We start from the raw sequence: 24,009 nt of genomic DNA, 5'->3' as shown, positions 1-24,009 counted from the left end.
TTCTCAGACTGCTGAGCTTTTTGGGGCAGGACAGCTGTTCCAGAGCCATGCTCAGTTCTGGGCCCACATCTGGACACGGTGATGACACAGTGATGATAAAAGTAGCAAAATTTGACAGATAAGAGGAATAGCAGGTGAGTACACATCCACCATGAATCTTTAAAATATTTGTGATTTTTTTTTCTGGAACCTTTGCTCAGCCAGAGAGAGTCCCTAAGGACACTGCTTGCCAGACAAGAGACAGTCTAGCACAGCCTCCTGTGATGTCTAAGAGAGAAGAATAAAGGTATTGACCAGCGCCTAGAAGAAAGACAACCATTTTATGTGGTCCAAGTCAGCAGGGAGAGCTTTGGGTACTCTCAGGGTCCTCTCCAAACTACTGGATTTTACCTTGCCCCCCTGAAAACTGAATAAGGCCTAAGAAGAAGAGGGACATCTTCAGTTGGTTCTTCACAAACTTCTCAACAAACGTTTTACCCAAACTAGGAAAATTTTAACACAAGAACAATAATTAGCCACAATGGCAGCAAAAGATAAGCTAAAACAGAGGAAAAGATTACCCCCTCCATCTCTAGGTTTTGCTCCTCACAGCCTGTCCCAGCATCTCAGATTGATCTGTAACAACATCCAGCCTAAATCAAACCATGTGCAATGAGGAACAGACCTCCATATATTCCTTCTAGCACTTGCAGAAAGGCAGTGATTGTTTCCAAATCCTGTCATTTTCTGCTCAAAGAAGCCACGGGATTGAGAAGTTGTTTCAATGTCTGAATCAAAACAGAAACTGACTGAGTTTGCATCTTAGTGTTCATGAAAACTTGAAATGCATAAAAAACATTATCCCAAAGAGAGCAGAAATAGCCTGTGTACATATCAAGTCCATGAGGAGCCTTCCAAGGTCAAGAAAAAATAATATCTTCTGCACAGAAAGGCAAAAAAGAAACCTAATGAGTTAATTCTCTTTACACAGGTTCATCCGGTGAAGGATATCAGTTATTTTGTGCATGGGTATATTTTCAAAGTTTCAATTTAATTAGGATAATTTTCTAACAGTTTGGCTGTTCATCAGAACCTCATCAGGACAGAAATTGAGCAGAAACCCTCCTAGAACAGACCTGATTGTGAGACATCTTTCATTTCATGGTCCTAGCCAGCTGGAAACACTGTGAATAGCCTCTTCAATGATATTTCAGTCTCCTGCTTTTGGACCCAGATGAAACCAGGAAGTGCTGTGAAACCATAAATACCATTAAAAGACAGAGAGGGAGAAAGATTAACCAGATTTTGGCCAAGCTCCAAAACTCTGCATTTCAGTTTGGGGCAAAGGTTCAGGCTGGTTTTCACAGATCAGTTTGTCCACCTCAGTTATTTCCCACTCTTACATGATATAAAGTGCCTTTGTTTATCTTTTACTCCCTTATAGACTAAGTGCTGGTCATGTTCCTTATACATCAGGCAATGCATTTGCAGAAAGAGAAAGAGGACTGAAAGCATGGCAAGACTCCACAGCTAATTTAGGATCAGAAATAGTGGGCGGGAGAAGCTGATTCCAGCTGCAAGGGGTTATATGGAAATATCCCTCTCAATTCTTCAAAGGCTTGTCCCATGTAGCACTGTTGGTCATTAGCTAGAAATAATAATATGCATTGTTGATCAAAAATGAATAGAGAAATTCATTGCATAGGTCAGCAGAGACAAAAAAAAAAAAAAAAAAAAAGATTTCGTTTTGGCTGTTAACAGAGAGAAGTGTCCATTCCCCCTTACCTCGTCCTGTCCCAAGATTCAGACGCATGGTAGGAGTTGGTAGGAGAAAGGAAGGAGAGTTGCTGACCCCTTAACCTCCTGGGTTTTAAAATAGCTACTCAAATGCCATTAAACACAAATGTAAGTGGTGTCCTAAGCAGAGATTGGTGTATTCTCTTACATTTGGAAAAACTCTTCTCAGGTGTTTAACAGCTCCTGCATCCACAGGGTATCTTCAGCACTCAGCCTCAAACTGCAGTGTGGGGTGCTGCCTCAGGATTTGAAATTGTGTTGTAGGATGATCTGAATGGGATAAACCGACTGCTGTAGTGCCCATAGGGCTCCTGTGAAAGCACAGCCACAGATCCTGAACATACCACTTGCCACTGCTGAAACAACTCAGAGAGGACAGACACATCTGGAGCAGAGCAAGGCAACATCAACAAAAATGCCAGGTAGAAAGCAGCATATGATTTTCCAGAAATTATTTTCAGACAAATATTTTTACTTTTCCTTTTGGGGAGAGCGAGGGAAAGGGAGCTGCATGTCCTTTACAAACAGTGCTGGTATTATTCACACTGCCAACCAAACCACTTAAGCTAAAGAACCTTTGCAGTACCACAAGTGTAATACAAAAAAACAACCAAAAACCACTTACTTCCTTTTTTTCCCCCCTGAGTATTGACATTCTTGTGCAGTATTAGGAGAGCTAATTTAGCTTCCAGTTCTAAGAATTTTTGAATCTATAGCCAGTAATTATTTGCATTCAGGGGTACAAAAGAGGAAAACAAAGCCCACAAATTCTAGCACATTCATGTGGGATTGGGAGTTGAATTAGGATCCTCACACCCCATTGAATTATCGGCCCCCCTATTAGAGCCTTATTAAAATGGTAATGATTATAATGCCAGTCATAGGCAGGCTGTCGCACCTGTCAAAAAAAATACCCCGATTATCCTGTTCATTCAACTGTCTGGCATTCGAATCCGTGCCTCAGGTTTACTGTTCTGTGAAGTTTTTCTTTTTCTTTCTTTCTTTATGTTTTTTTTTCCTTTTTATGAAGTAAAATAAAAGATACAAGAACAAACACTTCTACAAAGGTGATTCAAAAAATCCCCTCTAATTTATTACATCTACTACCCATGTGGTGTTAAGGTATCTAGGACAGCAGTCTGAGGAAATAGATACAATTTCACTGGATTTCTCTATAATGAGAAAGAATACTGAGGGCTACAGTAAAATCTCTTTATAAAAAGCAACACTGTTTTTTAAGAACAAAAAGAACAATTGGCCTTCCTCTTTACATACACACACACCCCATTTCTACACACAGCCAGGATTACGTTACTCAGAGCAGTAAAGTCTTTCTTCGTACACAAAATAAACACCTCGGATGGTTTAAAGGGACAGTCCTGAAAAGACTAAAATTAGTCCACAGGCTTTGCTAAGGAAGAAACTGCATTAATTCATTTTCTCCTTTAAAAGTAGTGAACATAGAGTTCAAAATAAGCAGCACAAATCTAGGGTCTAATCCTGAACACAATTTAGTAAAAGGGCACTGGTGCTTGAAGACCTCAGCCAGCTTTCAATTTAAAATCCTACAGGGATTATTCCAATAACCTGTTGTTAATAGCAAAAACAATAATTTAATAAAGATCTATGGATACTTTGCTTTCCTTAAAGTAGAAAAAAGCACAGACAAGTTCCTGAGAATTTAAGAGATAAATCAGGTGGAGAGAAGATTAAATATTTTCCACCCTATTCAAAAGATGCCTTTTTCCTTTCCTCCAGCCCTGTTGTACGAGTTTTTCAAATACCACAGCATAAAAGAACGTCAGTGGAAGAGCATTTAGAGTCTGAATGCCTTCAATAGCATCCAAGACAGATGCTGTGTCACTGAGTGCCCTGGACCCTTTTGGGAAGTGGAGCAACCAACAAAAGACCGGTTGGGTTTTGTTTGTTTTGGTTTGTTCCAGAAAAACATTTTTGATGAAACATTAAAAAAAAAAAAAAAAAGCTAGGGTTTTCTGAGCGCTGGGAATAAAGAAATGTATAAGAATTGCACTTAGCCAGCACCAGCTCCCGAGTGCATAAAGTACCAGATTCGTTTTTGTTTTCACAGAAGTAACTAGGGAAAAAAATCCCTTTATTTTAGAAGCTCACATATAAACTTGCAATGATTCCCATTCTAGGATGATAGGGGCTGTATCTAAACGTTATTTAAATAATTCATTGTGTTTCTAAATACAATTTTTCTGAGCCCACAAAGCCAAAATAATATTTTTAAAAAGAAAGGGAACAGAATTTAAAGGATGCTGTAGTGAAAAACAAGAAGTAACCACAGAATTGCAGCAAATAAATAAGAGAGCAAATAGCATGCAACTGCTGACTATTACCTCCTTGGTCTGAACACACACACTTTTTTTTTTGGACCTGATGCTCCTCAATACTCTGTTTTCTGCTTTTTTAGATTGTAAATACTTAATGGTAGGGATGGATATTGCTTGTTCACTGCCTGCAAAGGAAACACTTAAAAAGGGCCTTAAAGAGGACTTTGGAATGAATGGGGTTTCTTTAAAACCCCAGTTATCTCCATGCAAGTAGAGCTGGGACAAATTCAGAAATCCTGTCTATAAATAATCATAATCACTTAACCCAACCATTCACACAGAGACATTTGAACAATGTTTTCAAACAGTGAGAAATAAGCAAAATTTCTATTCTCCACTCCTAAATTCAAGGGGTAACCAGAAGGCTGAACCATCAAATTTAAGAAGTTTGAAGGTCAGCTGAGCTTTAGCAAAGGGTGAAGGATGCCCCAAGACTACACCACTAGCCTCATAGTGTATACTGCCCCAAATCTGCTGGCTGCTCACTTTTTCTTGCCTTAACTGTCCTCTGGCAGTTCAGAGCTCCTCAACCCCCATGCCTGCCTCCTTACTGTCTGAATTGCTGGAAAAAAGATCCTCACTTTTGCATGCTCAGGAGAGTTGCAGCATTCAAAGTGATAGCAGGGAGCTGCAAGTTCTTGAAGGAATGAGAGAAACTACAGAGGTTGGAGAGACCGGGACAGGATAGATGCAGGTGCTGCCTGAATGTTTCTGCAGGTGGCACATTGCTTGGATCAGGTGAAGGGCAGCTGGAGCAGTGGGACCACAGGCTGTTTCCCACTATCTTAATGCACCTCATCTTAGATGTTTCAATCAAACAGCTGCAAGAAAATTCAGCAATCTGTCTTCTGAGAGCATTACTGAGTGAAAGCTGGAACTGATTAAATGCTACCATAGCAATCGTTACAAATGGCTTCACCAAGAAGGGTCTCAAGATCACTCCACCAATAACTCAGTTGCCCAGAATTTGCCTGCCAAAGTCCAGAATGCAAATATTTGAGGTGGTGCCTCAGGTTGCATCCTCCTCTTTGAGGTATTTTGAGGCTTGAATTTCACCAACACTGATGTGGCTCTGTAGCTTTTAATCTTGCGTGAATGAGTATTGCCACCCTTGTTGATGTGGTAGCTAGAGAAACTATCCATTCCTTCAAAAAAATCCTCACCCAGAAACAGACCACCTACCCATTATTAGCCAGGGTTACCAGTTAAAAACCTATGAAGGGGGTCACATGAATGGAGAGCAGTGTGCATGTTTTATTAGTTTGAACAACAAGGGAATAGATGGATGAAAGATAAGGTAATGATTTGTGACAGGAGCCCAAAATTTGATTTCAACAATTAAATTACCCTTCTAAGAGATCCCCAAGGAAATCTATTAAAATACCATCTTCCCCTATCCCCAAAGTATACAAAAGCTGCCTAGTAACTGTCCAGTATCACTGCCTTTGTGACATGTTGGATGATTCCCAAGACAAAAACCATATGCTGTCCGATGAATGGTAGAGCAATCAACAAGGAAAGGCTATTCTTTAAGTTACTTGTCCAAAGAAGAAGAAGAAAAAAAGAGAAACTAACAACTACACCACAAAGTTTGCACTAAAACATAGGGTTTGGTTTGGCTCACTTGGTTTTTCACCAGATAATCACTACTCTCAAGTCACAAAATCACAACCCCAGAAAGTGTGAAAGGATTTTCACTTTTGAAGCTGTAGAACTCTGCACACATAGCAATCCCCATGTTCAGAGGAGCATGCAGCAGTGAAAAGTGAGTTGCCCAATCATTATATTAATCCTTTCATCAGGTCCCTGAGACTGTTGCTGAAGCCTAAGCTTTCCCTCTTACAACCAGCCTTCAGCTATCTTGTACTATTGTTATATCTAAGCTTACCCCACTGCATAAATATTACTATTTAAACCCAGAAGTTTCAGATGTGAAGCACAGAAATAAAAGAACACATGATGAACATCTGCATCATTACAGAGGTAAGGGAGATCCTTGATTTGACTCAAACTAGATATAACTTTTTGGCCTAAAAATAACACTTGCAGGCAAATACAAAATGCAAAGTAAGACTGAGAAACACAGGACCTGGGTTCTTACTTATGTCACACATCAGGTTCTCAATTTGCTTACTCACCACTGAAAAATGTACCTGCTGATGATAAGAAGCCACAGTTCAGATGTGGCATTTTGAAATACCAGCATGGTATCTGGTAAAAGAAATCAATATCATTCACTGATGTGGTTGGTATCAGGGACAAAGCTTGCTCCTCGTCAGTTGCTCAGTATAGTTCAGAATACTTCCCTCCAAGCTACTTTCATTATAAATTATATTTAAAAAAAAAAACTTCCAATCATCATCTCTCTATGCAGAGGAACATTATGCGTTCAGATGTGATTTTAGGAGCTATGAATAAAAGGCATTTTTTTAGTGAGAAACCTCCATTTTTTGAGGCAAGCATATATTTCAGTTTACTGTTTTGTCTGTCCACATGCTTCAAATTCACAAATTTAGTCATTCACATAAATTTCACTGCATTTCTGTTTCAGAATAACAAAACCTCATCAAAAAGTGCAGAATTTTAAGCAAAGGAGTGGTTTATGCTTAGGCAAATGCATACAGTTAAGTGTTTGCAGGACTAAAATGTAAGAAGTCTGGTTTCTAGCTGTAGAGGGCTGTGTGCATCTCAGGGAGGAGTTTTGTGAAGAGCACCAGAATGCTTTACCTACCCAGCCTGGAGCATTTTCAATTTCAAAGCCTTCAAGTCCATTCAGCTAATCAACAATCTCATAAAATTGCTGCAAAATTCAACTACAACAACAGGGAAAAAAAATAAAAAATAAAAGTAATTTTTTTACACAGCATGATTTCCCTTCTCTTAGAGAAAATTTGCAACTCTTAGAATAACTAAATAAACTTCAAAGTATGATATCTATAAATCTTCCAGATACATTTTCCCCTCTATATTATTTCTTGTGATCCTGAAGCTAAAAACCCAGATCTGAAAACTGTTCAAATCCTTCTTCAGTCTGGCCCCAAGTCTAGTTAACATTCTGTTCAGAATATCCTGCTTTGACTGTGAAAAGGAGCAGTTACCTCTGTCCTAAGCCGCTTTAGAGAGGGGGAAAAAAAGAAAAAAAAAAAAAAAAAAGAAGGAAAAAGAGAAAGAAAGAAAATAAAAAGAAAAATTCTGTCCTTGAAAAGCTTGAATAGATGCATACCATTATGAGTCTGGTAGGACTGACTGGGACAAGTACCTGAAAATATACTGAAGCCCAAAACCCCTCTGATTTACCACAGTCAGGGTTTTACTCCACTGCTCCACTACACACATCTACACATAAAATCTGCAAAGCTGCTGCCTAACCCCACGGGCAGCTGGGGTCCCTGTTCTAGTATTTCTAACGATGCCTAAAGATATAGTGCTGACATGGATATGCCCATTAAAGTCCTGATGTCTGGAATGCACCTAGACTACACCTGAACCTGCTGAGATTCCTTGTGGTGATGTCCTCCTGCTTATCTTGTCTGCAAGACACGACAATCAGTGATCCCTGTGCCCATCAGTAACACGTTAAAAAACGCAGCAAGGCAAGAAGAATCACCTGCCCTGCTGCAGTGTCAGTTGGGTGCAACTCTCCAATAGATAACTATTAATCTCATATAAGCTCGCTTTCCAAAGCCAGTCCTTTGTGATTGCAGAAGATCTTAATGTGATAACAGGAAACACAATACTTACACCCTCAGTGGTTTGTGATTGTTTTTGAATGGCAATGATCACATAAAATATGGTGTAAAAATGTTCAGTATTTTCCATTATCTTTGATGTTGGAGACCATTTCAGCTCTACCCCCAAAACTTTTGTCAGGAAATGTGTTTGATACACATGCAATGTGTACTTGGTACTTCTATAATAATCTGGGCCATAAAGTGCATACTCACCTGTTAGGAAGACAGAGTAAAGGCAGTCAATTTTTTTTCCAATTCTGATTATTGCAATAGGTAAAAAGAAATGCCACTAGTTGTTGTACAGTGTAAAATGGAATAGGAGACCACTTCTCAGTGCTTTCACTGAAAAGCATCTTTGGCTATGATTGTGGTTTATGAAAAACTTAATTTTTCAGTGACAGACAAAAAAAAATCATCTTTACTTTTCTCATGACACTTTTGAACTTCCTTATAACTTCCTGGCATGTTGAAATTACTGGAGAGAGACTGAAGGATACTCAAAGATTTCCAAATGTTTCCAAAAATTTCCAAATCAAATTCTTTCAACTGGAATATAGCCATTAATCCTGACTCAGGAAAAATCAACACAATGTGAATTGCCTGAAAGAGTGCATGGTAAGGAAGAAGTGGAAGGGCTCAGCAAGCTCTGTGCCATGTGCCCAGCCAACATCTGATGGTACTGTTAAATGCCATGGCCACAGTGCACTCTGTCTGCATCATCCCAAGTGCATCATTTGGAGTAGTTGATAGTCAGTACACTATAAATGAATATCTCATTTGCCTAGTAGTCAAGCAGGTGGGGTTTCAGCCCAGCTACTGGAGATGTAGGGAAGAGCAGAACACCATAGAAGCAATACATAAAATAAACTGATAAACACACACATACATGCATGTTTTAGCTTTGATTCTCATCTCTGACTTTAACAGTATGATCCTGGTAAAGCCACTACAGCTTCAAATCTCATGTTTCCAGGTGTGAAACATTCATTCATTCTCCATTTAGCTCAACAAGGGCTAAATGCTAACCTAATACAAATAACAAGCAGCAGGTGTGTGCTTCCAGGGAGAGTTTTGCCTGTCGTGTTTCCAGTAACCAGGAAAAATGCTGGTTATCCTCATGAATGGAAGGAGGGGAACTCACCCAGAGGCACCCTCTCCCTGTATTTCCTGGATCCCAGCAACACAAGAGCTGTCTGTGCCTCCTTGCCAAAGCCAAGGGATTGTTTCCAAATCTGTGAGCCAAAAGTGGGATCATACTTTTTTTGGACACACCTCCATTTCCCTAGTTGCTCCTTTCAACACCTCTCGTTCCAGCAGAAATCTCATTGTCTCTTATCTTGCCTCCACAGGATCTTGTCTATTTTTAGCCAGAGCAACACTGGATTTTATTTCCTCTTCTTTCCCTCCATCCAGTCCCCTCACCACAGCCCCCCACTGCCATCCTATGCATTTGCAACAAAAGTGTAAACTTCAGAAACTATTTGTATTTCATGGGCATTCACACATCATGCCAAAACGATGGCCCAAAAGTTTGGCGGGTAATCTCAACCCCAGAATTCGTGAGCTGATGATGAATGGCTGTGAAGCCTTTGTGATTGCTCAGGCTCCATTGTGGCTGGAACAATGGAGGAGGACACAAGTCTGGCTCAGGAGAGCAACGGATAAAACTGTTGGGGAGAATGGCGGGCTCCTGCCGACATGACCACTTGTTGACATTGAAAGGATTCAAAAACAAGTGAGCAGAAACAGAAACGATTCTGTTCGGCGAGGCTATTAGTTGCAACGTGTGGCAGTGGAGCGGTCACTCCTGATGTGTTTCCTCGCTAATGAGCCCTGAATGCCCTATTAAACTGGGATGCTATAGGCCCAGAGCCACTGGGACAATGCTATGCATGAACGACTCCCCCAGCACCTATTGGCTGCCCGCATGAAGGAAGCAACTGGCAACACTCAGATTTAAACAGGGCTGACAGTACAGTTAAATGATCATTAATTAGAGTTGCTGAACAGATAGGGACTCAAAGCAATTCTTAATGACGAGATAACAGTCTAGTATTACTCAGCTTTGCACAAGTTCAAGTTCAGACCCCATCTCAGTCTTTGTACTGTACTTGACAGGTGTCAAGTCGATTTTGGTTTCTTTCCTATGTTCACAAACCATAAGAAATCCTGACTGTGTATATTGAGGTAGTAATAGAGATTTTTTATATGTAAGGATGAAAATAAACCTGTGTTAAGAATAGATTTTGTGCAGAAAAGTTCACATTAGAAAATGGAAAAGAGAACAGCAAAAAGAATCACTCTTCTATTAACATGTTTGTAAATGAATCCATAAGGAAACTACCACTCACCCATTTTCCGTGCTCCTTCATCAGCTTCTCTCCACAGTACTTAACATGATCTATTAATCCAACTTCACTCCAACCTTGCTCAATTTTTCGATTGGTTTGTTCAATTGGTCACTCAATACTAATCTGGGAAGAGAACACAGACTCAAACTATTGAGCATTAGAAGCAAAAAGTCAGAATGAGACATGCACTCTAGCTTGAGGGCATCATCCACTTCCATGGGTTTGGGAAGAGCCTTTCCCCAGGAGCACATTATATCCTAATCAGCAGTTCCTGGGCTGGCTGCATCATTCAGTGAAACAACATATATAGTCCCTTCTTACATTAGGATATTGGATTCACACAAGTCTGATTTCCTACAAGAAATCCTGTTCACTGAAGATTATTAAAGGCTATACACAGTATAGGATACAGTATAGTATAAATTGGTTCAAAAATACACAGTATGGCTCTTAAAGGCTTACAGGCCCAGGGAACTTGTGAAAGTTCTCCCACCAGGGAGAGAAGTGGTGAGACAATCCACGTGCTTGTGATTAGAATAGTGAAGATCAGTATTCAGCAATTTTATTTTCATTTGGCATTGTGGGTTTTGTTAGAATGTCTTCTTAAACTGTGAAAAATATACTGCAATAGCCACTTCAGTTCCACAATAGCTTATGTAGGAACACACGTACACATGTCATACTGCAAACTAAGAATAAGTTTCTTGATTGAAACATAAGATTACATAAACTCTTAGTAGCACATTATTCTGTAATTTTTTATAACTCTATTTGCACATTTTGACAGAGATGCTGTACAGAGGGAGGTAGATCATGGCTATGACAAGATTGGTGCAGATTGTTGAGCAACTCAATTTACAATAATTCCTATTTCATATGAAATTCTCTGATATGATGGACACAGTATAACATCAGTACATTCTATGAATCTTAAAACATCTCCTTACAGCCCTTAATACAAGAAGTCCCTGGTCCAGAGGATTTCTGAGGCAGCACTGAATGCAACTGCCAAGTAAACTATCTTTTTCTTTCATCTCTTCCCTCCTCACCTCTTTTGAAAGGAATAGGCTGTTTAATGGAAATAACAGTGTCATTGTAAATGGTAAATACTATCATATCATCCAAGAAATGTATCACATTCTTATTTGCTTTTCATTTTTGTCATGGAAGTTTGGTGGTGGGGGGGCGAGGGGTGTGGTTGTTCTTTTCCTTTGCAAATTAGGCTGTGAAAGCTTTCCCCAGAACATGCAATCTAGATCCAGAGTATCAGTTGCAATCTAGATCCAGAGTATCAGTTTCTCCAAAGGGAAAGGAGGTAAATGGTAGTCAAGCCTGGGATTGTGGCAGGAATATGGTTCTCCCTTTAGCAGCAGGGCAGCAAGCATTGCTCTACAATCACTACTGAGGTGCAAAACAACTAGTGAAATGACATTCTGCTTAGTAAGTTCTAAACCCTGATTTCTAAGTGTAAAATTTTCCCAGCTAAAGAGGATTCAGAAAGATCTTAATGCAAAGAATAGTATTATTTTTCAGGTAGTGGGAGTCTTGCTTCACTGATCAACAGGATGAGTGGAGAGGAGGATGAGGCTGCCTCCCTTCCTCCTTCTTCATTTCCCCTTTCTCCCTCCACAGTGCTGCTAGCATCCTTAGAGCACATACAGACTCAGCAGCAGAGTGATGGACTTACACATTTTGATCCATTAAATGCTGGGCCAGGACATGCCAAAACTCACTCTGACATCATGAGGTTGGAGGTCTATTTTACAGAGGCAGCAGGTGGTCGGGCTCTTTGTCTGGCAGGAAAGGCAGCCTATCTACATCAAATTCCAGCACTGAGACTCTCAATCACATCTGAATTTTCAGATGTTCCAAGAAAATTTGTTCTTTAATTTCTGACTTCTAGGCATTAAATATAGCCTCAGAGAGTAAATCTCTAGATTTGTAGGGCCTGTCATAATGTTTTTATTTCTTTTAATGAACAAATTTTAGACACCTCCCTAGAACTGTGAAATAACAGGATTGATTGACAAAGTGAAAACAGAGCTTAAAACCTTGCATTCTTCTGAAGACACTGATTTTATAATTCTCTGGAGCTTTACATGACATATTCTGTGGGACTTTAAACAAAGGAGGTGAAAACATGAGGGGACTGTGAGAAACACAAGGGGAGGGAGTGGCATAGATACGGATTTGACTGTTTGGGGGTTTATTTCTATTTAAAGTTTTACAGAAACTGAGAGACAACTATGCCATCAAGTACTTGCCTCAGAAAATTTGTAAATCAGCTTGTTGTAGTAATATTTGTACAATAATCCCCATCTTACTTTTCTAGTTCAGGCCTCTGTCATGCATGTGGTGGCTGCAATGTCCCAAGGTCCCAGCAGAGAGGGGCCCCAGGATGCTGGGTGCAGGATGAACATATAGGCTTTATTATGTTAAAACCCACACAATAATTACATCCTCCTCGTGGTAAAGGGATCATTGAGGAGGAGTATTGTGCATTTGCTATTGTCTCTCCCTCCTTTGATGCCTGGGCTGAGCTCTCATTAGGCCTAATTGGACATTTGCAACATGCCCTCAGTGGAGGTTATACCTGTGTGTTCTCCATACACAGTGACCGACTGGAAAATGGGATGGCTCCTTCAGGGAGGCTCTGAGGCCGTGGTGTGCTGGCCAGATGAAGATCTCTGAGGGCCAGCATTGGCAGAGCATGGCTGACAGGTCCCATGAGCAGTGGTTGGGGTTGAGACCTCAGCAAGAGCAAGGCAGAGAACTGCAGCATCCCAGAAACCCCCTTGCCTCATCTGGAGAAGGAGAGGGATGTCTGATCTAGGCATAGTTTGTCCCAGTGGGTTTAATTTCTTCATTTTTTCTAAAGTCTTAAAGCTTTCAGGTCAGACTGTGCTTCCTCCCTGGTACTCAAGCAGTCTGTTAGACCGAGCTTATTTACGACAAAAACAAACAAACTGATGCTCTTTTGCATATGCTGGACTCTCTTTTAGTTGTTAAGATCGGGAAAAATAACATTTCATTTAAGGTAAGCTGGGAGGAAATATGTAGCTGACCTTCCTATGTACCTGATATATCTGTTACAAATCTTGTCTGTTGATTTAAACTTTGGTGTTCATTTATACTCTGAGATGAAAACCAAAACCAAAACAAACCCCACTTTTGTCAAGGAATATTCAAAGGAATGTCATGTCAGCAAAACTTCAATGAAAGCGAGGAGCATTGAGATGCATAAAACTATAATGTCTCCAGTCCCACATAGTTCTGTACCATATGGCCAGAGAGCAGCAGATGGGCCAGGTCACAGCGGGGGAAGAGAGGGAGAGACTCGGGATTGTTTATCTGACCCGGTGGGCCAACACTAACAGACTGTCCCCAGTGACCGGGCTATTATTAACAGAAAGAGTTGATAAGAACGTGATCCCCACATTTATTTGCCCTCAGGTAGTTTTCACATGTGACGCCCATTAAAATGACCTTTTTTTTTGCAGATGTTTATTTTGGGGCTGGAACATTTGACTCACAAAGAAGTCATGAATTGCACTGCACTTGTCTTTTATTGATTTTAGATGCCAGCTATTTCTATCTAGTTCTATCAAGTCTAGTTTCTATCAAGTTTACTTGACTAAAGTTCAGAAACTTGTTTGTCTAAACAAGACAAAGTCAACAATAAATAATGCAAAAAGTTTTCTTAAAATTATTATCATTATTGCTGTTACATGGCTGTGTAAACATCAGCCCAGGAAAAAATAAAGCAGAAAATCATGGGTACTGTCAAAGAAATCCTGGGATGACTGATATGATTTCAGCAGGAGAGTTCTACCTTACTGTGTTTCTCAGTGAGCTGCCCAGTATTAGCATTAAGAAAAGTTCCCCAAACTAATAAAGTTCAAGCAATACATGAAAAGGTTTTTGGAGGCATTATTGCAAGGAAAAATCCACCAACAACAAAAGGTACAAAATTCCATGATAAATACTTGCATAGAAAAGTTGGAGACAGAAGTCAGCTGTTTCTGGTTATGATTTAAAGATGCCAAATATTTCACTTGAGATGCAGGATGGACCCATTAAGGGTAGTAACACTGCAGGTTTTAATCATAAGCTTATCTCAGTTGGATTTTAGGGCCTTTCCTCTCAAGCATCTCACAGATCCCAGCTGACACCTTCCTAAAGAACTAAGTACCACTACTCTCAATTTTGAATCTAAGAGACCTCACCAGAGGAGAGCTCAGCATCTGCCCCATGGTGGGCACAGAGCTCCTGACCTCCTGGATCCTGGCCCCTCAAATCACAGCCATCCTTGTTCCTGCTGCTGAAGGAGGGACCTCAGGCATGAACATGAGAGACCAATGCTCTTGCTACAGCCACGTTCCCCTGTGCTTGCAACATTGGGGTTCATGTCACTTGGTATCTCCAACCAGCTGGAACATTTCCAAGGTTTCTTTTTGCCCAAGACTGGATGCTGGTGCTCTTTTTGGGGGAGTTATTTCTTAGCTGTGCCACTTGGATAAACAATAGGCAGAGATGGAGAAGCCAGTTTTACAACAATGATATCATTTGCTCATCTCATTCTAAGCAGTTTCATAAAATGAAGACTTTGCTGATCAGATATTGTTGTCCAGAATCTCTAAACCTTATTAAAATGGCCATTTGGGACAGTGTGACTCTAATTAAAACAGAGACTTATTGCTGCTAAATGACATTACTAGAGCTCATATAATTTAGGCAGATCGTTACCTCTTGCTGAGCTTGGAGCCTCTGGCTGACCTCTATATGCCTCCTCTCCTCAATACACCATCTTTGGGAAACCCAATACTTGTACAGAGATTTGGCATGGGGAGGGGTGATCTTTTGTGTCCCAAAGGTGCAGTGGAAGGTCTCTTGGGTCTCCCTGTATTGCAGCACTTATTTGAGGTTGGACATGTGCTGAGGGAAGGGGGATGTGTCTGCATGTGTGCATCGGCATATAGGTAGAGGCAGTGGAAAAGAGATAATCAAAACCTTCAAAGAGAATTTTGTCCCTACAGAATAGTCTACACCATTTACAAATGTTTGGGTCTGTGGACTAGCTCTGGATTAGGATCCAATGCAAACTGTGGCTGAGCACACATTTTGCTGAGTGATATATATAACGTATATAACATATATAACATAACTACTCTTTGCAGTCTTTGCGGGCTGCAACTAAACTTTTCCACTATTCACTTCCAATGGGAAAAGTATTCCTAAACTACAGGAGCATGTAAAGAAAGCCTATTCCTCATCTGTAGAGGTTTAAGAGCACATCTAAGAGAGGAAAGGGGAGATATTTGTTGATTTACCACTCCTGGATTTTCCCCTCTGCTGAAGATGGTAAGGTTCCTACTGAAAATTAAGGTTATTCAAGGTAAATCAAATATTTCTGGGTAAAAGAAGTCCTGGAGTCCCTGCTGTGAGCATGGGTGTGAGAACACAGCACCTCTGGACGTGCCCCAGTGGTGCTGGTAACCCTGTTGTGAGAGACACACATCACCTACCTCAGCCATACACTGCCAGATTTATGCAGAGCGACATAGAGATACAGCAAAGTCACAACAGACTACCTTTATTTTCAGTTCCATGGAGGGTAATTTGACCTCATTCCTACTTCTGTAGAGTACTTTTGTGCCTCTGAAAGAACTTAATCCAGTTATTTTTATTTAGTCTAATCTTTAAAATACTATAAACCAGCTCTGGTTTGAATACCTGACTGATTTGCTTTGAAGATGCTATTTCAAGAAAGAGTTTGAAAGAAGTTCTTTCTGAACTGATTGTCTTTTCTCCCCATTTCCCCTACTTTAAGAAAAAGCTTCCATTGACTGGTCAGACACAGAAATGTTTCTGAAAGGCAAGCAGCTAGACTTCTGGGAAAGGGAATGATATATTCAGAAACTTCCTAGAAATGACAGAAAGCTATATGAGGGTGCCAAAACTCTTGTCACTTACAAGAACTCTTTCAATATACATACATAAGCAAGGACGACAAAGAACAAAGAAAACAGAAGATGTAAAGAGGGCAAGAAAACTAATTCCCCAAGTATTAAATGTTTAAAGACAGAATATTGGTCATTTAGTGCAAGTGATTTCGCCTGCTCACCAGGAATGTGATAGAAACAAAAATCAAAGTATAACTTTGCTCAATATACATTGTCCCAGTTTGATGCTGAGAAGTACATTTCATTACAAGCCAAAAGAACAGCCCTCACTGATGCTTTCTTGAATGTCTCAATTTCTGGATTAAGCTGTCCCATTGTTTTGAAGCATAGTTATGGTTTAGAGATCAATGGGACATAGACTATCCTAATCTACTATGAACAGCCTATAGCAGAGAAGGGATACTCTGCACTAGAGAGCCATCTAAGTCTTCTAATTACTTTGGCTACTGATAGATTGGCTCTTACCCCCTTGAATTCCTTTGTCACTGAGGAGTTAAAATTCATGAGCGTCTATGCTGCTGAATGCTTACTCCAGTGCTGCTATTTTCTGCGCCAAGCTAGCCATCACCGCAAAGAGTCGGAGGTCTGTCAGGCCATCTGTTACATAATAGTCAACAATCTCTAAAATCTGGGGAAACTGAGATGGAGAGAGCAAAGATGATGAAGGGTTTAAAAAGAACAGATTGCTGCCTTGCTTGGAAGGGAGGGAAGCAGGGGGAAGGGGGGAAGGCTGGATGAAAAGCCTTGATGGAAGCAGAGACAAACCCGATTAGCACAGCCAGCAAAACAATCACCCCCAAATATTAATGCTTTCTCCAAAGAAGTTGACAAGGACACCAGATTGGTGAGGGGAAAAATGCTTTAGGGTAAGAAAGTTGAAGGAGGCCACGAAAAATTACAGCTGTAGTTTAGTTACTGCCATACACAAGTAGACACTGAAGACAATTTAAGAACATCCTCTAAATCAATAAAGAAGACCACCACAAATATTTTTGTCTCTATGTTATGCAACACACTCTTACTGTACCACAGGAAAGTAAGTATAGTATTTTCATTCAATTCTTTTCCTGTATCATTTCCCCCTCCCTTTGCAAAGGAGTTGTTTGCTGATTTTAAGGCATCAGAATGGTGATGACTTGCAGGTAGGACTCAGCCACCTCATATTTGCCTTGCTTTGTGTCCACGTTTTAAAAAAAGACTGATAATATCTGGTGCAAACTGCTTCTGTAGCCATTGAAATTGTACCAGCAGTAATACTGGCTGAGTGAGCCACCAGCTGCATTTTAACTCTCCTGACATGAGCTGACTTTTAGTCTGCTCTGTCCAATTCTGTCTGTTCATATCCTTGCTGCCCTGGCTAAAAGCTTGCAGCAAGCAAGCTTACCAGCAATAACCATAATGCTGGTGTCTTCTACATTTCCTTGTCATATGAGGATGTGCCAGACTAAGTATACTGAAGGTCTCACCACCAGACTCCTTGAAGCTTCCTCCAAACGGATGTCCCTTCTACCTCCAGGTACAAATTTTACCCCCAGGTTCTCTTGACATGAAAAACCACTGAGGATCAGAAGTCTTATGGCAGTTTCAGGACATCATTTCTGCTTGAAGCGAAATGGGAAGCAACAGGCAGCCCTTAGGTATTGGTTCTGTCAACCTTCTGCCTTTCAGGGACTAGTTCCTGTCCACATGACTCAGAAGACTCTCACAACATGAAAACACATGCTCTACACTCCTGTAAAGTTCAGGTGCTTGAGAGCATTTCCTCAGACCATACTGGAGTTGTATGTGCTGTCTTGCTCAAGTGCTTTGCTTTATTATCCCTTTGAGCCAATAATTTTGAAACTACAGCAGAAAACACAAAACATGGCAGCTGAGGAAGGGAGAGGAAAGGGATATTTTCTGAATGCACATATACAAACAACTAAAGATGCAGGGATAACTTTGCTGGTTAACTTTTCCTATGACAGTAACCACTCCCAAAGCAAACACATCATAATGGAAGCAATTAAAATCCGTGTTCATTCACTCATTGTTGTTACTATAGGTTAAGGTGGGTCATTAACAGATATGCAAGTGCGTAGCGTAATGCATCTCTCTTAGCTGTATTAATGGATCACGTAAGATAATGCTGACAGATGGAAAAGATGAGCTTTAGCAGTCTGATAAACAATAAATGCAGGCAGTGCTGAACTGTATTATCATAGTGCCACATGAGTTGTGTAATGATGTTAGCACTGGCGCCTGCCTTAGAGCTGATGCTTCAGAATACTAACACTGAGCCACTTGATACGTGTTTGATGTCTAAACAAGTCACATCCTTTGCTGAGAGGAACAAATTATGATGGAGACTGGCTGCGAGGCTTCAAGTTTCAGATAAAAATCTGTCCAGAAGAATTACATACAAATAATTGTCCAAAACACGTTCTAGTTTAAGTCATATGAAATATATGGTTGGAACCTTTTTAATTCTTTTGCTGCTTTTTTGAGTATTTTTAACATCCAAATAACTTGGTCCCTGCTCTAGTGCTAAAGCCTTGTCTAACATTTCGTGCTGGGAATGCAAAGCAGGGCACCAAGTACAGTAGTACAAATAACACTTTATTTACAGTTTCATGGCTTTCAGATTTCCTGTCTCCATAATCACTTCCTACTAATTTCCTTCTGTTTTGTTTGAAATGGTAGTCTTTTCAAAGAAAGTGCTCAAAGAAACAACGCCTTTGTAAGGTTTGGATTAAATCACGGAGGTTTTTATACTTCTTTTTCTGTATTTCCCAGTACTGCTTTTCTGCATTAACAGAGTTTGTGCTGTATGTCTGGATGGTTCAAACAGGATCGTGATAAGAGAACTGCAAAAAGGCCAGCACTGAAGGGCCAAAGTCTCAGCTGGAGGAAGCTGGCACAGCTCCACTGATGTGCATCAGCTACAAACCAGCACCATTTGAAGAGCCAAATAAATGTTTTAATTCTGGACATGAAAAACTTACAAGCCACTACCATGGGACATTGGTAAAATTGGAAAATTTACTAATACTTGAGCACATACAAAACATTAAGATAAAATCAATTGTTGTGTTGTAGGAAGTAAATAAAAGCAACTACCACAGAAGTGGAGTTTCTATACAAGGAGACTAGCTCAATCTGAAATTAAATCTACAGAGCATTTGACATATTTTTATCTTGTCTAGTGGTTTCAGTTGCCTAATGAGCAATATCTCCTACAGCTATATTTAGACTCCTCTACGTTATGCCAAGTTAGCTGACCAAAATGGGACAGATCCCAAATCCTCTGTCATTTTTCAAAATTATGCTAACAACTGAAAAAAGAAAAAAAATATCTGCAAAGATGTAACATTGAGTAGCATGAGTATACAGTACACTTCATGTTCTTCTAGTTCTATCCCAGCTACCTGGCCATAATTACCTGTCTAAAAATGAAAGCATACATCCCATTTCTAGTGCTGACATCTGACCTTCCCCTTCCTTCAGAGCTCTGATTTCTCTCCAGGCCTTTCAGACTTTGAATACTACTCTAACTTCCAAAAACTGACAGAAAAGGAACATGGGTTATTTAATTTATTAGTGGGTTATGCACAGAATTGTTTAATAAAAAAATACCTCACACGTGTGCCAGTGCCGCTGGTGAGGTTGCTTTCCTTTATGTAAGGGGAGCATTGACCAACCAAATATCACAACAAACAATGAAGGCATAAATACTGGAAATATTTGCCACTCTTCTCACACCTTTCCAGGAATGGATCTGTTGACTTTACTTAAACTGTAAGTCAATAAAGAAGCAACTTTTTACAAGGCCATCAAAACTTTCTAGGGGTTCAAGTACCCATCTCATCAGCATCCTCCTGCAAGAACACTCACAATATTAATTTTCAGAAAATTAGACAGTCCCCTCTGGGCAGAACTCCAGTGTCTCAGAGTGTGGCTTTTACAATGCATAGTTAAGCTCTGCTTTCATTTTTCAAGTTGAGGGAAACCCTTAGAACCTCTTACTCCTTCCCTTTACTGAACACGAAAGCACAGTAGTTTGGCTTCTTTTGGCTCCAAACCACTTTCTTCACCAATTAGTCATGTCTCAATACATAATACAACAGTAGTAGTAGTAGTAGTAGTAGAAGAAGAAGAACTTTGAAAATTCAAAAATTTTATGAATATACAGAAATTCCGAAAGAAAGTAGGGATTTTATATCTGTCTATGGCTTTCCATTATACTGAGCTAAAATACACTACAGTCTTTCTACAGAGATACTAATATTCATTATTTTTCTCAGTGAAATGATATACCAGATATTTACAGGTACTGTACAATCTAAATGGCTTTATGATCTTCTGGAGGGGACATAGAGACATAGAAGAAAAGATTTGAACAGGCAAGAATTGATGATAAAAGTAATTAACATATAAGATTATTACCTTTTTTTTTTTTAACCCCAGCTGTCTCTCACAGAGCTTCAGTGCTTACCTGGCTAATTATAAGGAGCAGCCAGCTTTTGACTGGAGAAGTCCTTACCATAATCTATAGCATATTTACTAGATTTGAAAGATCCAAGTCACATGTGCACCTTCTAACACAACTGCTGAGTGTCGGGGCCTTCTTTGCCTCAGACCCAGCCTGGTTGGCTCCCTCTAGACCATAGATCCTTACACATCCACTTTGAGGTTTAAGGTAAGTAAATGTGGTCAGTGGAGAAAATCTGGTCATGCTGTTCTCTTATTACACTTGAAGTTTTACTAGTATTGTCTGTCTTATTCAGACTGGCCTACTGAAAATACATGTTCCTCAAAGCATCTTCAGATTCAATAGTTCATGTAGGACAGGGTGTAGGATTGTGAGCTCTCTTAAAAGTTTGTGTTCAATCTTCTCTATACTGTCTCCAGGAGTTAGAGCAGAAGCAAGATCAATTCTCTCTCATTGAAGTGATAGACAGAAAGACTTTTCTGGAGAAGATCTTAAATAGTGGGAGGACTGATCTCTTAGAGATTTTCGTCAGCCTCTGATGATGCCTAGAACCTCAAAAAAAAATTAGTAATGGGAATTAAAAAAACCCAAACAATCCATGGTAAAGTAGGTCTTGGTTCCAAACCAGGAATGTCTTTTCTAGGAAAAGGACATAAAAACTGAAGTTGTAATGCAGACATTGGGCAAAAAGAGAATAGTTTTTGTTTTTTGGGGAAGAGAGAGCAAATACGGAAGCATTCTATGCTTCTTATAACTGCAGAGTTATAGATTCCCTCCCCTGCTCTCAAGTTTACCAGCTGCACTGGTTTATATTTGCCATTCAATCAAGATGATAATGAAGTAATAGCATTCAGGAAATGACACATAGAAAGGAAGAATCAAGTGAAAAAGCAGTATCAGGCATAACCTGAAACTTGAGCATCCTACTTCAATCAACTTTATATCCCAAGTAAGGGTGAGAGCTTAGTCAAGCTCTTTAAGTATGCCTTTGATCTGTTTAGATACTCGAGAGAGTCCAAGATCAAAAACCTGGCACCCAGGGGAATTTTTGTCAAGAGAAAGGTGCTCTTCAGGTCCCCACTGATTGAGAAGAGGGGCAGAAGGTGTGTGGGAGGTGTTCTCCAGCTGTGGAGAGATGCAAACACTTTGCTGCTGTCCTAACATTTCACACCCTAGAACAGGCCACAAGACAAACAAACCGAGTGTTGTTTCAACAGTCTCATTTGACATGGTCTAACACTACAAGAAGTGAAAGAAAACCTTAGCACCCCTCCCACCCCCCTCCTTGGACCAATTGAGCTGTCACTGTCTGCACAGAAAGTGATTGTTCAGTCAAAAACACATTTTGGCCTGAAACAAACGGAACAGTCCTGAAAAGTGGAGTTTCCTTTTGTGTCTCCCCTCCAAGGGGAGTGAAAGGCAGCAAGAAGAGAGGCAGGAGAGAGGGAGGTGACCACTGTGCACCATCAACACTCCATGCTGCCTGCTCTGCAGCCCATCCTCTGCAGGCAGCCCCAAAGGGAGCCAGCTGTGGCCTTGCCAGTGGAGTGAACAGGCTCGTTCAGGCAGTGACAGATATTTTCAGAGGGAGCTGGAAGAGAGTGTTGGAGTGATGGAGTTTCAAAACCAGAGCTTTGCTAAGGAGCAGGTTGCAACCTTTGGTTAAAGTTTATCTTGCAGAGGTTGGTAGCTTAGCAACAAGGAGTTTTTTCAGTTGTTTTGTACAGACAGAAGAAGCAGCAGCAGGCCTGTCAGAGTACAGATGTGTCAAGGCATCAGGGGAGAATCCCTGGGGAGCAGTGATTTGCAGCAGGGATGAGCAGGGATACCCACCTCCAGCAACACGGGACTCCTCTTCACATATGAGAATGAGATGGTCAGGACACGGAAAGGGTTTTCAAGGTCCCATCCAGAATAAAGTCACTCCCAATCAATTTTACTTATATATGCTAGGAGCCTATTTTCAGTTTTAAAGGTGTCCATGAAGTAAACATCATGGAGTTGAATTCCTGTTTTGGAGAGTATCCGTGACTACTAAAGCTCACTTAAACTTGAGTGCATAATAATGTAATATATGAAAAAAAAAAAGAAGGCAAGTCATATATGCAAGTAGCAAACAGCTGTTCTGCCATTAAGTAAACTGAGAATTTGTATTTTGGGGACTTTTTGTGGGCTAACTGGACTATTGATCTCTGTCTCCATTCAGCATCTTTCCAGGCAGTAGTTTTCGTTTTCGGCTCAGTACTGAAAATCAACAATGAAGAAGCTGTCACATCCCACCACACCATGTCCTTCCTCCACACCCTTGAGAACCTGCACACACAGCCAGTATCTCTTGCTGTTCAAGTCAATAAATATTTTGATGGCTAATATGAGTGCATTTCACAAGCTCTCAGCAGAGAAAGTACAGCAGCAGAAAGGAAAAGATGCTCTAATTACTCACAGGTAATGATCTCGGGTTCTCACTAAACATTTATATCCTTACCCTCCACTACTGAATTCATTATGTAATAATAGTTGAGCAACAGCAGAAAGCACACATTACACAGCCAGTCTGATGTACAACTCTGATGCACAGCATAGGTGACCCTGTGCTCCAGTAAGTTTTCACCTTAAAAAGGTGATAAGCCAAATTTCTCTAGAGCTTTCCATTCAGCAGAACTAAAGGCAAGAAAAGCAGGAGTACCCTACACCAGCAGATAGCTGGGGGACCACTCTGTGTCCCCATGGGACACTGCCTGCTCTCCATGTACCTGCCAGGCATGCAGTGAACAAGGCAGGGCTCCAAAGCAGAGGGAAGCTTTTGCTATTAACACAAGGACATTCCTCTTAGACACTTTCAAAGAGAAGCAAACTGTGCAGAAATGCCCTCTGTAGCTACACAGATTTGTGCAAACAGCCCTCAGACCACAGGTTGACACAGGTCTTACTGACACTGGCAGCACCACAGGGTCAGTTGCACACAGATGGCCTGGGCCTGGCAGGACATTAAGGACTTCTGTTACACTCTGCCACAAAGCTCTGGTTGTTTGGAAGTGTGCTTGAGCAAGCTCAGTTATCAATGTGAAAACTGATGTAACCAAGTGACTAGAAAATGCAGTTCCTTCTTCATGACCAGCCACTAAACCACCTTTTGCTGTCTCGGAAAATACTGGCTTTTCTGCAAATGATTGTGGAAAGAGAATAAAGTGGACTTAGGACACGACTAGGATCAGCTTGCCAACTCCTAACTTTCAAACATCTTGAAATGGAGCCTTCTATTCCAGAAGTCTGATGAACATGTTATGGGTTGGTAGTGCTGGGGGCAGGGGAAGGTAAAGTGTTGATGTAATGCTGGTTTTAGTTTTATGTATATAACTT

General features: G+C 40.5%; 1 long non-coding RNA gene across 1 annotated transcript in view; it reads right to left on the bottom strand.

Annotated features, from left to right (window-relative positions):
• LOC148223653 (uncharacterized) overlaps positions 1-10,438 on the bottom strand; it is a 46,612-nt gene extending 36,174 nt beyond the window's left edge. Inside the window, exon 1 of the long non-coding RNA XR_015803899.1 lies at positions 10,216-10,438. This is a non-coding gene — a long non-coding RNA (uncharacterized LOC148223653). The remainder of the gene's footprint in view (positions 1-10,215) is intronic.
• Between the last annotated feature and the right edge of the window lie 13,571 nt (positions 10,439-24,009).

The sequence above is a fragment of the Sturnus vulgaris genome, chromosome 5 (genome assembly GCF_052056855.1).
Source record: "Sturnus vulgaris isolate bStuVul1 chromosome 5, bStuVul1.hap1, whole genome shotgun sequence".
In the NCBI taxonomy this organism is placed as follows: Eukaryota; Metazoa; Chordata; class Aves; order Passeriformes; family Sturnidae; genus Sturnus; species Sturnus vulgaris.
Note: the sequence above shows the minus strand (reverse complement) of the source record. Positions and strands in the feature narration are given on the sequence as shown.